General features: G+C 44.0%; 20 non-coding genes across 20 annotated transcripts; all 20 read right to left on the reverse strand.

The window, feature by feature from the left end:
* Positions 1–57: 57 nt before the first annotated feature.
* trnas-gcu (transfer RNA serine (anticodon GCU)) lies at positions 58–139 on the reverse strand. Its single transcript has one exon. It is a non-coding gene; the product is annotated as a tRNA-Ser (tRNA).
* A 798-nt stretch (positions 140–937) lies between these two features.
* Positions 938–1,019, reverse strand: trnas-gcu (transfer RNA serine (anticodon GCU)). The gene has a single exon. It is a non-coding gene; the product is annotated as a tRNA-Ser (tRNA).
* Positions 1,020–1,150: 131 nt separating this feature from the next.
* On the reverse strand, positions 1,151–1,232 carry trnas-gcu (transfer RNA serine (anticodon GCU)). The gene has a single exon. It is a non-coding gene; the product is annotated as a tRNA-Ser (tRNA).
* Positions 1,233–3,114: 1,882 nt separating this feature from the next.
* trnas-gcu (transfer RNA serine (anticodon GCU)) lies at positions 3,115–3,196 on the reverse strand. The gene has a single exon. It is a non-coding gene; the product is annotated as a tRNA-Ser (tRNA).
* Positions 3,197–3,994: 798 nt separating this feature from the next.
* Positions 3,995–4,076, reverse strand: trnas-gcu (transfer RNA serine (anticodon GCU)). The gene has a single exon. It is a non-coding gene; the product is annotated as a tRNA-Ser (tRNA).
* Positions 4,077–4,207: 131 nt separating this feature from the next.
* trnas-gcu (transfer RNA serine (anticodon GCU)) lies at positions 4,208–4,289 on the reverse strand. The gene has a single exon. It is a non-coding gene; the product is annotated as a tRNA-Ser (tRNA).
* Positions 4,290–5,087: 798 nt separating this feature from the next.
* trnas-gcu (transfer RNA serine (anticodon GCU)) lies at positions 5,088–5,169 on the reverse strand. The gene has a single exon. It is a non-coding gene; the product is annotated as a tRNA-Ser (tRNA).
* A 798-nt stretch (positions 5,170–5,967) lies between these two features.
* Positions 5,968–6,049, reverse strand: trnas-gcu (transfer RNA serine (anticodon GCU)). Its single transcript has one exon. It is a non-coding gene; the product is annotated as a tRNA-Ser (tRNA).
* Positions 6,050–6,171: 122 nt separating this feature from the next.
* Positions 6,172–6,253, reverse strand: trnas-gcu (transfer RNA serine (anticodon GCU)). The gene has a single exon. It is a non-coding gene; the product is annotated as a tRNA-Ser (tRNA).
* A 798-nt stretch (positions 6,254–7,051) lies between these two features.
* Positions 7,052–7,133, reverse strand: trnas-gcu (transfer RNA serine (anticodon GCU)). The gene has a single exon. It is a non-coding gene; the product is annotated as a tRNA-Ser (tRNA).
* Positions 7,134–8,135: 1,002 nt separating this feature from the next.
* On the reverse strand, positions 8,136–8,217 carry trnas-gcu (transfer RNA serine (anticodon GCU)). Its single transcript has one exon. It is a non-coding gene; the product is annotated as a tRNA-Ser (tRNA).
* Positions 8,218–9,015: 798 nt separating this feature from the next.
* Positions 9,016–9,097, reverse strand: trnas-gcu (transfer RNA serine (anticodon GCU)). Its single transcript has one exon. It is a non-coding gene; the product is annotated as a tRNA-Ser (tRNA).
* A 131-nt stretch (positions 9,098–9,228) lies between these two features.
* On the reverse strand, positions 9,229–9,310 carry trnas-gcu (transfer RNA serine (anticodon GCU)). Its single transcript has one exon. It is a non-coding gene; the product is annotated as a tRNA-Ser (tRNA).
* Positions 9,311–10,108: 798 nt separating this feature from the next.
* trnas-gcu (transfer RNA serine (anticodon GCU)) lies at positions 10,109–10,190 on the reverse strand. Its single transcript has one exon. It is a non-coding gene; the product is annotated as a tRNA-Ser (tRNA).
* A 131-nt stretch (positions 10,191–10,321) lies between these two features.
* On the reverse strand, positions 10,322–10,403 carry trnas-gcu (transfer RNA serine (anticodon GCU)). The gene has a single exon. It is a non-coding gene; the product is annotated as a tRNA-Ser (tRNA).
* A 798-nt stretch (positions 10,404–11,201) lies between these two features.
* On the reverse strand, positions 11,202–11,283 carry trnas-gcu (transfer RNA serine (anticodon GCU)). Its single transcript has one exon. It is a non-coding gene; the product is annotated as a tRNA-Ser (tRNA).
* Positions 11,284–12,081: 798 nt separating this feature from the next.
* Positions 12,082–12,163, reverse strand: trnas-gcu (transfer RNA serine (anticodon GCU)). Its single transcript has one exon. It is a non-coding gene; the product is annotated as a tRNA-Ser (tRNA).
* Positions 12,164–12,285: 122 nt separating this feature from the next.
* On the reverse strand, positions 12,286–12,367 carry trnas-gcu (transfer RNA serine (anticodon GCU)). The gene has a single exon. It is a non-coding gene; the product is annotated as a tRNA-Ser (tRNA).
* Positions 12,368–13,165: 798 nt separating this feature from the next.
* trnas-gcu (transfer RNA serine (anticodon GCU)) lies at positions 13,166–13,247 on the reverse strand. Its single transcript has one exon. It is a non-coding gene; the product is annotated as a tRNA-Ser (tRNA).
* Positions 13,248–15,328: 2,081 nt separating this feature from the next.
* trnas-gcu (transfer RNA serine (anticodon GCU)) lies at positions 15,329–15,410 on the reverse strand. The gene has a single exon. It is a non-coding gene; the product is annotated as a tRNA-Ser (tRNA).
* Between the last annotated feature and the right edge of the window lie 785 nt (positions 15,411–16,195).

The following is a 16,195-nucleotide window of genomic DNA, read 5'->3' on the forward strand; positions in this document are numbered from 1 at the left end:
CGAGCCAATCGAGCAGACACTTCCATCCTGAACAGACAACTCTGACAAAGCAACTAACGACGAGGATGGGATTCGAACCCACGCGTGCAGAGCACAATGGATTAGCAGTCCATCGCCTTAACCACTCGGCCACCTCGTCTTTTTGAGAGAATACGAGAGCACGCACAGTGCTGCCATTTGACGCTTAAATCCAGGGGTTTGAAACCTCTTCAATATTGCATTTTCAAACCATCTCAAATAATCATCAGGGTTGCCATATCCCAAGGAGGACATTTTAGTCCGTGCATGCACAGTTAGATAAACTTTTAAATGTGCAATGACTTGGCTACCTTTAGATATTCTACATCTCCAAAATGAGAACTTCTTGACAAGTTCAAGATAGAAAACTTTTAATCGATTTGACTGCTAGTGGTGTTAGGATGCCAAAGTTTAAAGCCTTTCTCATCCATGACAAAGCGGTCAACCTAACGTTATAGATAGGGCTATCCCTTTAATCTTTTTCTGAAGTGGCAAGACCCGCAGAGTTTAGCTCCTACCCTGACCTTTCTAGTGATCCTGAAGACCTTGATTAGCTTGCTTGAGTTGGTTTGATTAGAGTTGGAGCTAAACTGAGCAGGGTAATGGTCGTCCAGGAAAAGATTTGAGGATATCTGCCGTTGATTTTAAAGGGATGTTGAACACGTGGACGGTAAGACAATCGTGGACTAGCTAGTGTTTTCGACAGACACCTGTTTTTAAGTACCAAACGACGAGGATGGGATTCATAGCTGCAGTGCAAACACCACAAAGGGTTAGGAGGACATCTTTGCAGGTAAAGAGGCCAAACGATGAGATGATTACAGCCTTTCAAAACTTGACTAAGGCACCATTCGAACATGATCGAGCCAATCGAGCAGACACTTCCATCCTGAACAGACAACTCTGACAAAGCAACTAACGACGAGGATGGGATTCGAACCCACGCGTGCAGAGCACAATGGATTAGCAGTCCATCGCCTTAACCACTCGGCCACCTCGTCTTTTTTTAAAGAGGCTAAACGATGAGATGATTACAGCCTTTCAAAACTTAACTAAGGCACCATTCGAACATGATCGAGCCAATCGAGCAGACACTTCCATCCTGAACAGACAACTCTGACAAAGCAACTAACGACGAGGATGGGATTCGAACCCACGCGTGCAGAGCACAATGGATTAGCAGTCCATCGCCTTAACCACTCGGCCACCTCGTCGTTTTGAGAGAATCCGAGAGCACGCACAGTGCTGCCATTTGACGCTTAAATCCAGGGGTTTGAAACCTCATCAATATTACATTTTCAAACCATCTCAAATAATCATCAGGGTTGCCATATCCCAAGGAGGACATTTTAGTCCGTGCATGCACAGTTAGATAAACTTTTAAATGTGCAATGACTTGGCTACCTTTAGATATTCTGCATCTCCAAAATGAGAACTTCTTGACAAGTTCAAGATAGAAAACTTTTAATCGATTTGACTGCTAGTGGTGTTAGGATGTCAAAGTTTAAAGCCTTTCTCATCCATGACAAAGCGATCAACCTAACGTCATAGATAGGGGAATCCCTTTAATCTTTTTCTGAAGTGGCGAGACCCGCAGAGTTTAGCTCCTACCCTGACCTTTCTAGTGATCCTGAAGACCTTGATTAGCTTGCTTGAGTTGGTTTGATTAGAGTTGGAGCTAAACTGAGCAGGGTAATGGTCGTCCAGGAAAAGATTTGAGGATATCTGCCGTTGATTGTAAAGGGATGTTGAACACGTGGACGGTAAGACAATCGTGGACTAGCTAGTGTTTTCGACAGACACCTGTTTTTAAGTACCAAACGACGAGGATGGGATTCATAGCTGCAGTGCAAACACCACAAAGGGTTAGGAGGACATCTTTGAAGGTAAAGAGGCCAAACGATGAGATGATTACAGCCTTTCAAAACTTGACTAAGGCACCATTCGAACATGATCGAGCCAATCGAGCAGACACTTCCATCCTGAACAGACAACTCTGACAAAGCAACTAACGACGAGGATGGGATTCGAACCCGCGCGTGCAGAGCACAATGGATTAGCAGTCCATCGCCTTAACCACTCGGCCACCTCGTCTTTTTGAGAGAATACGAGAGCACGCACAGTGCTGCCATTTGACGCTTAAATCCAGGGGTTTGAAACCTCTTCAATATTGCATTTTCAAACCATCTCAAATAATCATCAGGGTTGCCATATCCCAAGGAGGACATTTTAGTCCGTGCATGCACAGATAGATAAACTTTTAAATGTGCAATGACTTGGCTACCTTTAGATATTCTACATCTCCAAAATGAGAACTTCTTGACAAGTTCAAGATAGAAAACTTTTAATCGATTTGACTGCTAGTGGTGTTAGGATGTCAAAGTTTAAAGCCTTTCTCATCCATGACAAAGCGATCAACCTAACGTTATAGATAGGGCTATCCCTTTAATCTTTTTCTGAAGTGGCAAGACCCGCAGAGTTTAGCTCCTACCCTGACCTTTCTAGTGATCCTGAAGACCTTGATTAGCTTGCTTGAGTTGGTTTGATTAGAGTTGGAGCTAAACTGAGCAGGGTAATGGTCGTCCAGGAAAAGATTTGAGGATATCTGCCGTTGATTTTAAAGGGATGTTGAACACGTGGACGGTAAGACAATCGTGGACTAGCTAGTGTTTTCGACAGACACCTGTTTTTAAGTACCAAACGACGAGGATGGGATTCATAGCTGCAGTGCAAACACCACAAAGGGTTAGGAGGACATCTTTGCAGGTAAAGAGGCCAAACGATGAGATGATTACAGCCTTTCAAAACTTGACTAAGGCACCATTCGAATATGATCGAGCAGACACTTCCATCCTGAACAGACAACTCTGACAAAGCAACTAACGACAAGGATGGGAATCGAACCCACGCGTGCAGAGCACAATGGATTAGCAGTCCATCGCCTTAACGACTCGGCCACCTCGTCTTTTTTTAAAGAGGCTAAACGATGAGATGATTACAGCCTTTCAAAACTTAACTAAGGCACCATTCGAACATGATCGAGCCAATCGAGCAGACACTTCCATCCTGAACAGACAACTCTGACAAAGCAACTAACGACGAGGATGGGATTCGAACCCACGCGTGCAGAGCACAATGGATTAGCAGTCCATCGCCTTAACCACTCGGCCACCTCGTCGTTTTGAGAGAATCCGAGAGCACGCACAGTGCTGCCATTTGACGCTTAAATCCAGGGGTTTGAAACCTCTTCAATATTACATTTTCAAACCATCTCAAATAATCATCAGGGTTGCCATATCCCAAGGAGGACATTTTAGTCCGTGCATGCACAGTTAGATAAACTTTTAAATGTGCAATGACTTGGCTACCTTTAGATATTCTGCATCTCCAAAATGAGAACTTCTTGACAAGTTCAAGATAGAAAACTTTTAATCGATTTGACTGCTAGTGGTGTTAGGATGTCAAAGTTTAAAGCCTTTCTCATCCATGACAAAGCGATCAACCTAAAGTCATAGATAGGGGTATCCCTTTAATCTTTTTCTGAAGTGGCAAGACCCGCAGAGTTTAGCTCCTACCCTGACCTTTCTAGTGATCCTGAAGACCTTGATTAGCTTGCTTGAGTTGGTTTGATTAGAGTTGGAGCTAAACTGAGCAGGGTAATGGTCGTCCAGGAAAAGATTTGAGGATATCTGGCGTTGATTGTAAAGGGATGTTGAACACGTGGACGGTAAGACAATCGTGGACTAGCTAGTGTTTTCGACAGACACCTGTTTTTAAGTACCAAACGACGAGGATGGGATTCATAGCTGCAGTGCAAACACCACAAAGGGTTAGGAGGACATCTTTGCAGGTAAAGAGGCCAAACGATGAGATGATTACAGCCTTTCAAAACTTGACTAAGGCACCATTCGAACATGATCGAGCCAATCGAGCAGACACTTCCATCCTGAACAGACAACTCTGACAAAGCAACTAACGACGAGGATGGGATTCGAACCCACGCGTGCAGAGCACAATGGATTAGCAGTCCATCGCCTTAACCACTCGGCCACCTCGTCTTTTTTTAAAGAGGCTAAACGATGAGATGATTACAGCCTTTCAAAACTTAACTAAGGCACCATTCGAACATGATCGAGCCAATCGAGCAGACACTTCCATCCTGAACAGACAACTCTGACAAAGCAACTAACGACGAGGATGGGATTCGAACCCACGCGTGCAGAGCACAATGGATTAGCAGTCCATCGCCTTAACCACTCGGCCACCTCGTCGTTTTGAGAGAATCCGAGAGCACGCACAGTGCTGCCATTTGACGCTTAAATCCAGGGGTTTGAAACCTCATCAATATTACATTTTCAAACCATCTCAAATAATCATCAGGGTTGCCATATCCCAAGGAGGACATTTTAGTCCGTGCATGCACAGTTAGATAAACTTTTAAATGTGCAATGACTTGGCTACCTTTAGATATTCTGCATCTCCAAAATGAGAACTTCTTGACAAGTTCAAGATAGAAAACTTTTAATCGATTTGACTGCTAGTGGTGTTAGGATGTCAAAGTTTAAAGCCTTTCTCATCCATGACAAAGCGATCAACCTAACGTCATAGATAGGGGAATCCCTTTAATCTTTTTCTGAAGTGGCGAGACCCGCAGAGTTTAGCTCCTACCCTGACCTTTCTAGTGATCCTGAAGACCTTGATTAGCTTGCTTGAGTTGGTTTGATTAGAGTTGGAGCTAAACTGAGCAGGGTAATGGTCGTCCAGGAAAAGATTTGAGGATATCTGCCGTTGATTGTAAAGGGATGTTGAACACGTGGACGGTAAGACAATCGTGGACTAGCTAGTGTTTTCGACAGACACCTGTTTTTAAGTACCAAACGACGAGGATGGGATTCATAGCTGCAGTGCAAACACCACAAAGGGTTAGGAGGACATCTTTGCAGGTAAAGAGGCCAAACGATGAGATGATTACAGCCTTTCAAAACTTGACTAAGGCACCATTCGAACATGATCGAGCCAATCGAGCAGACACTTCCATCCTGAACAGACAACTCTGACAAAGCAACTAACGACGAGGATGGGATTCGAACCCACGCGTGCAGAGCACAATGGATTAGCAGTCCATCGCCTTAACCACTCGGCCACCTCGTCTTTTTGAGAGAATACGAGAGCACGCACAGTGCTGCCATTTGACGCTTAAATCCAGGGGTTTGAAACCTCTTCAATATTGCATTTTCAAACCATCTCAAATAATCATCAGGGTTGCCATATCCCAAGGAGGACATTTTAGTCCGTGCATGCACAGATAGATAAACTTTTAAATGTGCAATGACTTGGCTACCTTTAGATATTCTACATCTCCAAAATGAGAACTTCTTGACAAGTTCAAGATAGAAAACTTTTAATCGATTTGACTGCTAGTGGTGTTAGGATGTCAAAGTTTAAAGCCTTTCTCATCCATGACAAAGCGATCAACCTAACGTTATAGATAGGGCTATCCCTTTAATCTTTTTCTGAAGTGGCAAGACCCGCAGAGTTTAGCTCCTACCCTGACCTTTCTAGTGATCCTGAAGACCTTGATTAGCTTGCTTGAGTTGGTTTGATTAGAGTTGGAGCTAAACTGAGCAGGGTAATGGTCGTCCAGGAAAAGATTTGAGGATATCTGCCGTTGATTTTAAAGGGATGTTGAACACGTGGACGGTAAGACAATCGTGGACTAGCTAGTGTTTTCGACAGACACCTGTTTTTAAGTACCAAACGACGAGGATGGGATTCATAGCTGCAGTGCAAACACCACAAAGGGTTAGGAGGACATCTTTGCAGGTAAAGAGGCCAAACGATGAGATGATTACAGCCTTTCAAAACTTGACTAAGGCACCATTCGAACATGATCGAGCCAATCGAGCAGACACTTCCATCCTGAACAGACAACTCTGACAAAGCAACTAACGACGAGGATGGGATTCGAACCCACGCGTGCAGAGCACAATGGATTAGCAGTCCATCGCCTTAACCACTCGGCCACCTCGTCTTTTTTTAAAGAGGCTAAACGATGAGATGATTACAGCCTTTCAAAACTTAACTAAGGCACCATTCGAACAAGATCGAGCAGACACTTCCATCCTGAACAGACAACTCTGACAAAGCAACTAACGACGAGGATGGGATTCGAACCCACGCGTGCAGAGCACAATGGATTAGCAGTCCATCGCCTTAACCACTCGGCCACCTCGTCGTTTTGAGAGAATCCGAGATCACGCACAGTGCTGCCATTTGACGCTTAAATCCAGGGGTATGAAACCTCTTCAATATTACATTTTCAAACCATCTCAAATAATCATCAGGGTTGCCATATCCCAAGGAGGACATTTTAGTCCGTGCATGCACAGTTAGATAAACTTTTAAATGTGCAATGACTTGGCTACCTTTAGATATTCTGCACATCCAAAATGACAACTTCTTGACAAGTTCAAGATAGAAAACTTTTAATCGATTTGACTGCTAGTGGTGTTAGGATGTCAAAGTTTAAAGCCTTTCTCATCCATGACAAAGCGATCAACCTAACGTTATAGATAGGGGTATCCCTTTAATCTTTTTCTGAAGTGGCAAGACCCGCAGAGTTTAGCTCCTACCCTGACCTTTCTAGTGATCCTGAAGACCTTGATTAGCTTGCTTGAGTTGGTTTGATTAGAGTTGGAGCTAAACTGAGCAGGGTTATGGTCGTCCAGGAAAAGATTTGAGGATATCTGCCGTTGATTGTAAAGGGATGTTGAACACGTGGACGGTAAGACAATCGTGGACTAGCAAGTGTTTTCGACAGACACCTGTTTTTAAGTACCAAACGACGAGGATGGGATTCATAGCTGCAGTGCAAACACCACAAAGGGTTAGGAGGACATCTTTGCAGGTAAAGAGGCCAAACGATGAGATGATTACAGCCTTTCAAAACTTGACTAAGGCACCATTCGAACATGATCGAGCCAATCGAGCAGACACTTCCATCCTGAACAGACAACTCTGACAAAGCAACTAACGACGAGGATGGGATTCGAACCCACGCGTGCAGAGCACAATGGATTAGCAGTCCATCGCCTTAACCACTCGGCCACCTCGTCTTTTTGAGAGAATACGAGAGCACGCACAGTGCTGCCATTTGACGCTTAAATCCAGGGGTTTGAAACCTCTTCAATATTGCATTTTCAAACCATCTCAAATAATCATCAGGGTTGCCATATCCCAAGGAGGACATTTTAGTCCGTGCATGCACAGTTAGATAAACTTTTAAATGTGCAATGACTTGGCTACCTTTAGATATTCTACATCTCCAAAATGAGAACTTCTTGACAAGTTCAAGATAGAAAACTTTTAATCGATTTGACTGCTAGTGGTGTTAGGATGTCAAAGTTTAAAGCCTTTCTCATCCATGACAAAGCGATCAACCTAACGTTATAGATAGGGCTATCCCTTTAATCTTTTTCTGAAGTGGCAAGACCCGCAGAGTTTAGCTCCTACCCTGACCTTTCTAGTGATCCTGAAGACCTTGATTAGCTTGCTTGAGTTGGTTTGATTAGAGTTGGAGCTAAACTGAGCAGGGTAATGGTCGTCCAGGAAAAGATTTGAGGATATCTGCCGTTGATTTTAAAGGGATGTTGAACACGTGGACGGTAAGACAATCGTGGACTAGCTAGTGTTTTCGACAGACACCTGTTTTTAAGTACCAAACGACGAGGATGGGATTCATAGCTGCAGTGCAAACACCACAAAGGGTTAGGAGGACATCTTTGCAGGTAAAGAGGCCAAACGATGAGATGATTACAGCCTTTCAAAACTTGACTAAGGCACCATTCGAATATGATCGAGCAGACACTTCCATCCTGAACAGACAACTCTGACAAAGCAACTAACGACAAGGATGGGAATCGAACCCACGCGTGCAGAGCACAATGGATTAGCAGTCCATCGCCTTAACGACTCGGCCACCTCGTCTTTTTTTAAAGAGGCTAAACGATGAGATGATTACAGCCTTTCAAAACTTAACTAAGGCACCATTCGAACATGATCGAGCCAATCGAGCAGACACTTCCATCCTGAACAGACAACTCTGACAAAGCAACTAACGACGAGGATGGGATTCGAACCCACGCGTGCAGAGCACAATGGATTAGCAGTCCATCGCCTTAACCACTCGGCCACCTCGTCGTTTTGAGAGAATCCGAGAGCACGCACAGTGCTGCCATTTGACGCTTAAATCCAGGGGTTTGAAACCTCTTCAATATTACATTTTCAAACCATCTCAAATAATCATCAGGGTTGCCATATCCCAAGGAGGACATTTTAGTCCGTGCATGCACAGTTAGATAAACTTTTAAATGTGCAATGACTTGGCTACCTTTAGATATTCTGCATCTCCAAAATGAGAACTTCTTGACAAGTTCAAGATAGAAAACTTTTAATCGATTTGACTGCTAGTGGTGTTAGGATGTCAAAGTTTAAAGCCTTTCTCATCCATGACAAAGCGATCAACCTAAAGTCATAGATAGGGGTATCCCTTTAATCTTTTTCTGAAGTGGCAAGACCCGCAGAGTTTAGCTCCTACCCTGACCTTTCTAGTGATCCTGAAGACCTTGATTAGCTTGCTTGAGTTGGTTTGATTAGAGTTGGAGCTAAACTGAGCAGGGTAATGGTCGTCCAGGAAAAGATTTGAGGATATCTGGCGTTGATTGTAAAGGGATGTTGAACACGTGGACGGTAAGACAATCGTGGACTAGCTAGTGTTTTCGACAGACACCTGTTTTTAAGTACCAAACGACGAGGATGGGATTCATAGCTGCAGTGCAAACACCACAAAGGGTTAGGAGGACATCTTTGCAGGTAAAGAGGCCAAACGATGAGATGATTACAGCCTTTCAAAACTTGACTAAGGCACCATTCGAACATGATCGAGCCAATCGAGCAGACACTTCCATCCTGAACAGACAACTCTGACAAAGCAACTAACGACGAGGATGGGATTCGAACCCACGCGTGCAGAGCACAATGGATTAGCAGTCCATCGCCTTAACCACTCGGCCACCTCGTCTTTTTTTAAAGAGGCTAAACGATGAGATGATTACAGCCTTTCAAAACTTAACTAAGGCACCATTCGAACATGATCGAGCCAATCGAGCAGACACTTCCATCCTGAACAGACAACTCTGACAAAGCAACTAACGACGAGGATGGGATTCGAACCCACGCGTGCAGAGCACAATGGATTAGCAGTCCATCGCCTTAACCACTCGGCCACCTCGTCGTTTTGAGAGAATCCGAGAGCACGCACAGTGCTGCCATTTGACGCTTAAATCCAGGGGTTTGAAACCTCATCAATATTACATTTTCAAACCATCTCAAATAATCATCAGGGTTGCCATATCCCAAGGAGGACATTTTAGTCCGTGCATGCACAGTTAGATAAACTTTTAAATGTGCAATGACTTGGCTACCTTTAGATATTCTGCATCTCCAAAATGAGAACTTCTTGACAAGTTCAAGATAGAAAACTTTTAATCGATTTGACTGCTAGTGGTGTTAGGATGTCAAAGTTTAAAGCCTTTCTCATCCATGACAAAGCGATCAACCTAACGTCATAGATAGGGGAATCCCTTTAATCTTTTTCTGAAGTGGCGAGACCCGCAGAGTTTAGCTCCTACCCTGACCTTTCTAGTGATCCTGAAGACCTTGATTAGCTTGCTTGAGTTGGTTTGATTAGAGTTGGAGCTAAACTGAGCAGGGTAATGGTCGTCCAGGAAAAGATTTGAGGATATCTGCCGTTGATTGTAAAGGGATGTTGAACACGTGGACGGTAAGACAATCGTGGACTAGCTAGTGTTTTCGACAGACACCTGTTTTTAAGTACCAAACGACGAGGATGGGATTCATAGCTGCAGTGCAAACACCACAAAGGGTTAGGAGGACATCTTTGCAGGTAAAGAGGCCAAACGATGAGATGATTACAGCCTTTCAAAACTTGACTAAGGCACCATTCGAACATGATCGAGCCAATCGAGCAGACACTTCCATCCTGAACAGACAACTCTGACAAAGCAACTAACGACGAGGATGGGATTCGAACCCACGCGTGCAGAGCACAATGGATTAGCAGTCCATCGCCTTAACCACTCGGCCACCTCGTCTTTTTTTAAAGAGGCTAAACGATGAGATGATTACAGCCTTTCAAAACTTAACTAAGGCACCATTCGAACATGATCGAGCCAATCGAGCAGACACTTCCATCCTGAACAGACAACTCTGACAAAGCAACTAACGACGAGGATGGGATTCGAACCCACGCGTGCAGAGCACAATGGATTAGCAGTCCATCGCCTTAACCACTCGGCCACCTCGTCGTTTTGAGAGAATCCGAGAGCACGCACAGTGCTGCCATTTGACGCTTAAATCCAGGGGTTTGAAACCTCATCAATATTACATTTTCAAACCATCTCAAATAATCATCAGGGTTGCCATATCCCAAGGAGGACATTTTAGTCCGTGCATGCACAGTTAGATAAACTTTTAAATGTGCAATGACTTGGCTACCTTTAGATATTCTGCATCTCCAAAATGAGAACTTCTTGACAAGTTCAAGATAGAAAACTTTTAATCGATTTGACTGCTAGTGGTGTTAGGATGTCAAAGTTTAAAGCCTTTCTCATCCATGACAAAGCGATCAACCTAACGTCATAGATAGGGGAATCCCTTTAATCTTTTTCTGAAGTGGCGAGACCCGCAGAGTTTAGCTCCTACCCTGACCTTTCTAGTGATCCTGAAGACCTTGATTAGCTTGCTTGAGTTGGTTTGATTAGAGTTGGAGCTAAACTGAGCAGGGTAATGGTCGTCCAGGAAAAGATTTGAGGATATCTGCCGTTGATTGTAAAGGGATGTTGAACACGTGGACGGTAAGACAATCGTGGACTAGCTAGTGTTTTCGACAGACACCTGTTTTTAAGTACCAAACGACGAGGATGGGATTCATAGCTGCAGTGCAAACACCACAAAGGGTTAGGAGGACATCTTTGCAGGTAAAGAGGCCAAACGATGAGATGATTACAGCCTTTCAAAACTTGACTAAGGCACCATTCGAACATGATCGAGCCAATCGAGCAGACACTTCCATCCTGAACAGACAACTCTGACAAAGCAACTAACGACGAGGATGGGATTCGAACCCACGCGTGCAGAGCACAATGGATTAGCAGTCCATCGCCTTAACCACTCGGCCACCTCGTCTTTTTGAGAGAATACGAGAGCACGCACAGTGCTGCCATTTGACGCTTAAATCCAGGGGTTTGAAACCTCTTCAATATTGCATTTTCAAACCATCTCAAATAATCATCAGGGTTGCCATATCCCAAGGAGGACATTTTAGTCCGTGCATGCACAGATAGATAAACTTTTAAATGTGCAATGACTTGGCTACCTTTAGATATTCTACATCTCCAAAATGAGAACTTCTTGACAAGTTCAAGATAGAAAACTTTTAATCGATTTGACTGCTAGTGGTGTTAGGATGTCAAAGTTTAAAGCCTTTCTCATCCATGACAAAGCGATCAACCTAACGTTATAGATAGGGCTATCCCTTTAATCTTTTTCTGAAGTGGCAAGACCCGCAGAGTTTAGCTCCTACCCTGACCTTTCTAGTGATCCTGAAGACCTTGATTAGCTTGCTTGAGTTGGTTTGATTAGAGTTGGAGCTAAACTGAGCAGGGTAATGGTCGTCCAGGAAAAGATTTGAGGATATCTGCCGTTGATTTTAAAGGGATGTTGAACACGTGGACGGTAAGACAATCGTGGACTAGCTAGTGTTTTCGACAGACACCTGTTTTTAAGTACCAAACGACGAGGATGGGATTCATAGCTGCAGTGCAAACACCACAAAGGGTTAGGAGGACATCTTTGCAGGTAAAGAGGCCAAACGATGAGATGATTACAGCCTTTCAAAACTTGACTAAGGCACCATTCGAACATGATCGAGCCAATCGAGCAGACACTTCCATCCTGAACAGACAACTCTGACAAAGCAACTAACGACGAGGATGGGATTCGAACCCACGCGTGCAGAGCACAATGGATTAGCAGTCCATCGCCTTAACCACTCGGCCACCTCGTCTTTTTTTAAAGAGGCTAAACGATGAGATGATTACAGCCTTTCAAAACTTAACTAAGGCACCATTCGAACAAGATCGAGCAGACACTTCCATCCTGAACAGACAACTCTGACAAAGCAACTAACGACGAGGATGGGATTCGAACCCACGCGTGCAGAGCACAATGGATTAGCAGTCCATCGCCTTAACCACTCGGCCACCTCGTCGTTTTGAGAGAATCCGAGATCACGCACAGTGCTGCCATTTGACGCTTAAATCCAGGGGTATGAAACCTCTTCAATATTACATTTTCAAACCATCTCAAATAATCATCAGGGTTGCCATATCCCAAGGAGGACATTTTAGTCCGTGCATGCACAGTTAGATAAACTTTTAAATGTGCAATGACTTGGCTACCTTTAGATATTCTGCACATCCAAAATGACAACTTCTTGACAAGTTCAAGATAGAAAACTTTTAATCGATTTGACTGCTAGTGGTGTTAGGATGTCAAAGTTTAAAGCCTTTCTCATCCATGACAAAGCGATCAACCTAACGTTATAGATAGGGGTATCCCTTTAATCTTTTTCTGAAGTGGCAAGACCCGCAGAGTTTAGCTCCTACCCTGACCTTTCTAGTGATCCTGAAGACCTTGATTAGCTTGCTTGAGTTGGTTTGATTAGAGTTGGAGCTAAACTGAGCAGGGTTATGGTCGTCCAGGAAAAGATTTGAGGATATCTGCCGTTGATTGTAAAGGGATGTTGAACACGTGGACGGTAAGACAATCGTGGACTAGCAAGTGTTTTCGACAGACACCTGTTTTTAAGTACCAAACGACGAGGATGGGATTCATAGCTGCAGTGCAAACACCACAAAGGGTTAGGAGGACATCTTTGCAGGTAAAGAGGCCAAACGATGAGATGATTACAGCCTTTCAAAACTTGACTAAGGCACCATTCGAACATGATCGAGCCAATCGAGCAGACACTTCCATCCTGAACAGACAACTCTGACAAAGCAACTAACGACGAGGATGGGATTCGAACCCACGCGTGCAGAGCACAATGGATTAGCAGTCCATCGCCTTAACCACTCGGCCACCTCGTCTTTTTGAGAGAATACGAGAGCACGCACAGTGCTGCCATTTGACGCTTAAATCCAGGGGTTTGAAACCTCTTCAATATTGCATTTTCAAACCATCTCAAATAATCATCAGGGTTGCCATATCCCAAGGAGGACATTTTAGTCCGTGCATGCACAGTTAGATAAACTTTTAAATGTGCAATGACTTGGCTACCTTTAGATATTCTACATCTCCAAAATGAGAACTTCTTGACAAGTTCAAGATAGAAAACTTTTAATCGATTTGACTGCTAGTGGTGTTAGGATGTCAAAGTTTAAAGCCTTTCTCATCCATGACAAAGCGATCAACCTAACGTTATAGATAGGGCTATCCCTTTAATCTTTTTCTGAAGTGGCAAGACCCGCAGAGTTTAGCTCCTACCCTGACCTTTCTAGTGATCCTGAAGACCTTGATTAGCTTGCTTGAGTTGGTTTGATTAGAGTTGGAGCTAAACTGAGCAGGGTAATGGTCGTCCAGGAAAAGATTTGAGGATATCTGCCGTTGATTTTAAAGGGATGTTGAACACGTGGACGGTAAGACAATCGTGGACTAGCTAGTGTTTTCGACAGACACCTGTTTTTAAGTACCAAACGACGAGGATGGGATTCATAGCTGCAGTGCAAACACCACAAAGGGTTAGGAGGACATCTTTGCAGGTAAAGAGGCCAAACGATGAGATGATTACAGCCTTTCAAAACTTGACTAAGGCACCATTCGAACATGATCGAGCAGACACTTCCATCCTGAACAGACAACTCTGACAAAGCAACTAACGACGAGGATGGGATTCGAACCCACGCGTGCAGAGCACAACAGATTAGCAGTCCACCGCCTTAACCACTCGGCCACCTCGTCTTTTTTTAAAGAGGCTAAACGATGAGATAATTACAGCCTTTCAAAACTTGACTAAGGCACCATTCAAACATGATCGAGCCAATCGAGCAGACACTTCCATCCTGAACAGACAACTCTGACAAACCAACTGACGACGAGGATTCGAACACACGCGTGCAGAGCACAATGGATTAGCAGTCCATCGCCTTAACCACTCGGCCACCTCGTCTTTTTGAGAGAATCCGAGAGCACGCACAGTGCTGCCATTTGACGCTGAAATCCAGGGGTTTGAAACCTCTTCAATATTGCATTTTCAAACCATCTCAAATAATCATCAGGGTTGCCATATCCCAAGGAGGACATTTTAGTCTGTGCATGCACAGTTAGATAAACTTTTAAATGTGCAATGACTTGGCAACCTTCAGATATTCTGCATCTCCAAAATGACAACTTCTTGACAAGTTCAAGATAGAAAACTTTTAATCGATTTGACTGCTAGTGGTGTTAGGATGTCAAAGTTTAAAGCCTTTCTCATCCATGACAAAGCGATCAACCTAACGTTATAGATAGGGCTATCCCTTTAATCTTTTTCTGAAGTGGCAAGACCCGCAGAGTTTAGCTCCTACCCTGACCTTTCTAGTGATCCTGAAGACCTTGATTAGCTTGCTTGAGTTGGTTTGATTAGAGTTGGAGCTAAACTGAGCAGGGTAATGGTCGTCCAGGAAAAGATTTGAGGATATCTGCCGTTGATTTTAAAGGGATGTTGAACACGTGGACGGTAAGACAATCGTGGACTAGCTAGTGTTTTCGACAGACACCTGTTTTTAAGTACCAAACGACGAGGATGGGATTCATAGCTGCAGTGCAAACACCACAAAGGGTTAGGAGGACATCTTTGCAGGTAAAGAGGCCAAACGATGAGATGATTACAGCCTTTCAAAACTTGACTAAGGCACCATTCGAATATGATCGAGCAGACACTTCCATCCTGAACAGACAACTCTGACAAAGCAACTAACGACAAGGATGGGAATCGAACCCACGCGTGCAGAGCACAATGGATTAGCAGTCCATCGCCTTAACGACTCGGCCACCTCGTCTTTTTTTAAAGAGGCTAAACGATGAGATGATTACAGCCTTTCAAAACTTAACTAAGGCACCATTCGAACATGATCGAGCCAATCGAGCAGACACTTCCATCCTGAACAGACAACTCTGACAAAGCAACTAACGACGAGGATGGGATTCGAACCCACGCGTGCAGAGCACAATGGATTAGCAGTCCATCGCCTTAACCACTCGGCCACCTCGTCGTTTTGAGAGAATCCGAGAGCACGCACAGTGCTGCCATTTGACGCTTAAATCCAGGGGTTTGAAACCTCTTCAATATTACATTTTCAAACCATCTCAAATAATCATCAGGGTTGCCATATCCCAAGGAGGACATTTTAGTCCGTGCATGCACAGTTAGATAAACTTTTAAATGTGCAATGACTTGGCTACCTTTAGATATTCTGCATCTCCAAAATGAGAACTTCTTGACAAGTTCAAGATAGAAAACTTTTAATCGATTTGACTGCTAGTGGTGTTAGGATGTCAAAGTTTAAAGCCTTTCTCATCCATGACAAAGCGATCAACCTAAAGTCATAGATAGGGGTATCCCTTTAATCTTTTTCTGAAGTGGCAAGACCCGCAGAGTTTAGCTCCTACCCTGACCTTTCTAGTGATCCTGAAGACCTTGATTAGCTTGCTTGAGTTGGTTTGATTAGAGTTGGAGCTAAACTGAGCAGGGTAATGGTCGTCCAGGAAAAGATTTGAGGATATCTGGCGTTGATTGTAAAGGGATGTTGAACACGTGGACGGTAAGACAATCGTGGACTAGCTAGTGTTTTCGACAGACACCTGTTTTTAAGTACCAAACGACGAGGATGGGATTCATAGCTGCAGTGCAAACACCACAAAGGGTTAGGAGGACATCTTTGCAGGTAAAGAGGCCAAACGATGAGATGATTACAGCCTTTCAAAACTTGACTAAGGCACCATTCGAACATGATCGAGCCAATCGAGCAGACACTTCCATCCTGAACAGACAACTCTG

This window comes from Triplophysa dalaica, chromosome 12, assembly GCF_015846415.1.
Source record: "Triplophysa dalaica isolate WHDGS20190420 chromosome 12, ASM1584641v1, whole genome shotgun sequence".
NCBI classification, from domain to species: domain Eukaryota; kingdom Metazoa; phylum Chordata; class Actinopteri; order Cypriniformes; family Nemacheilidae; genus Triplophysa; species Triplophysa dalaica.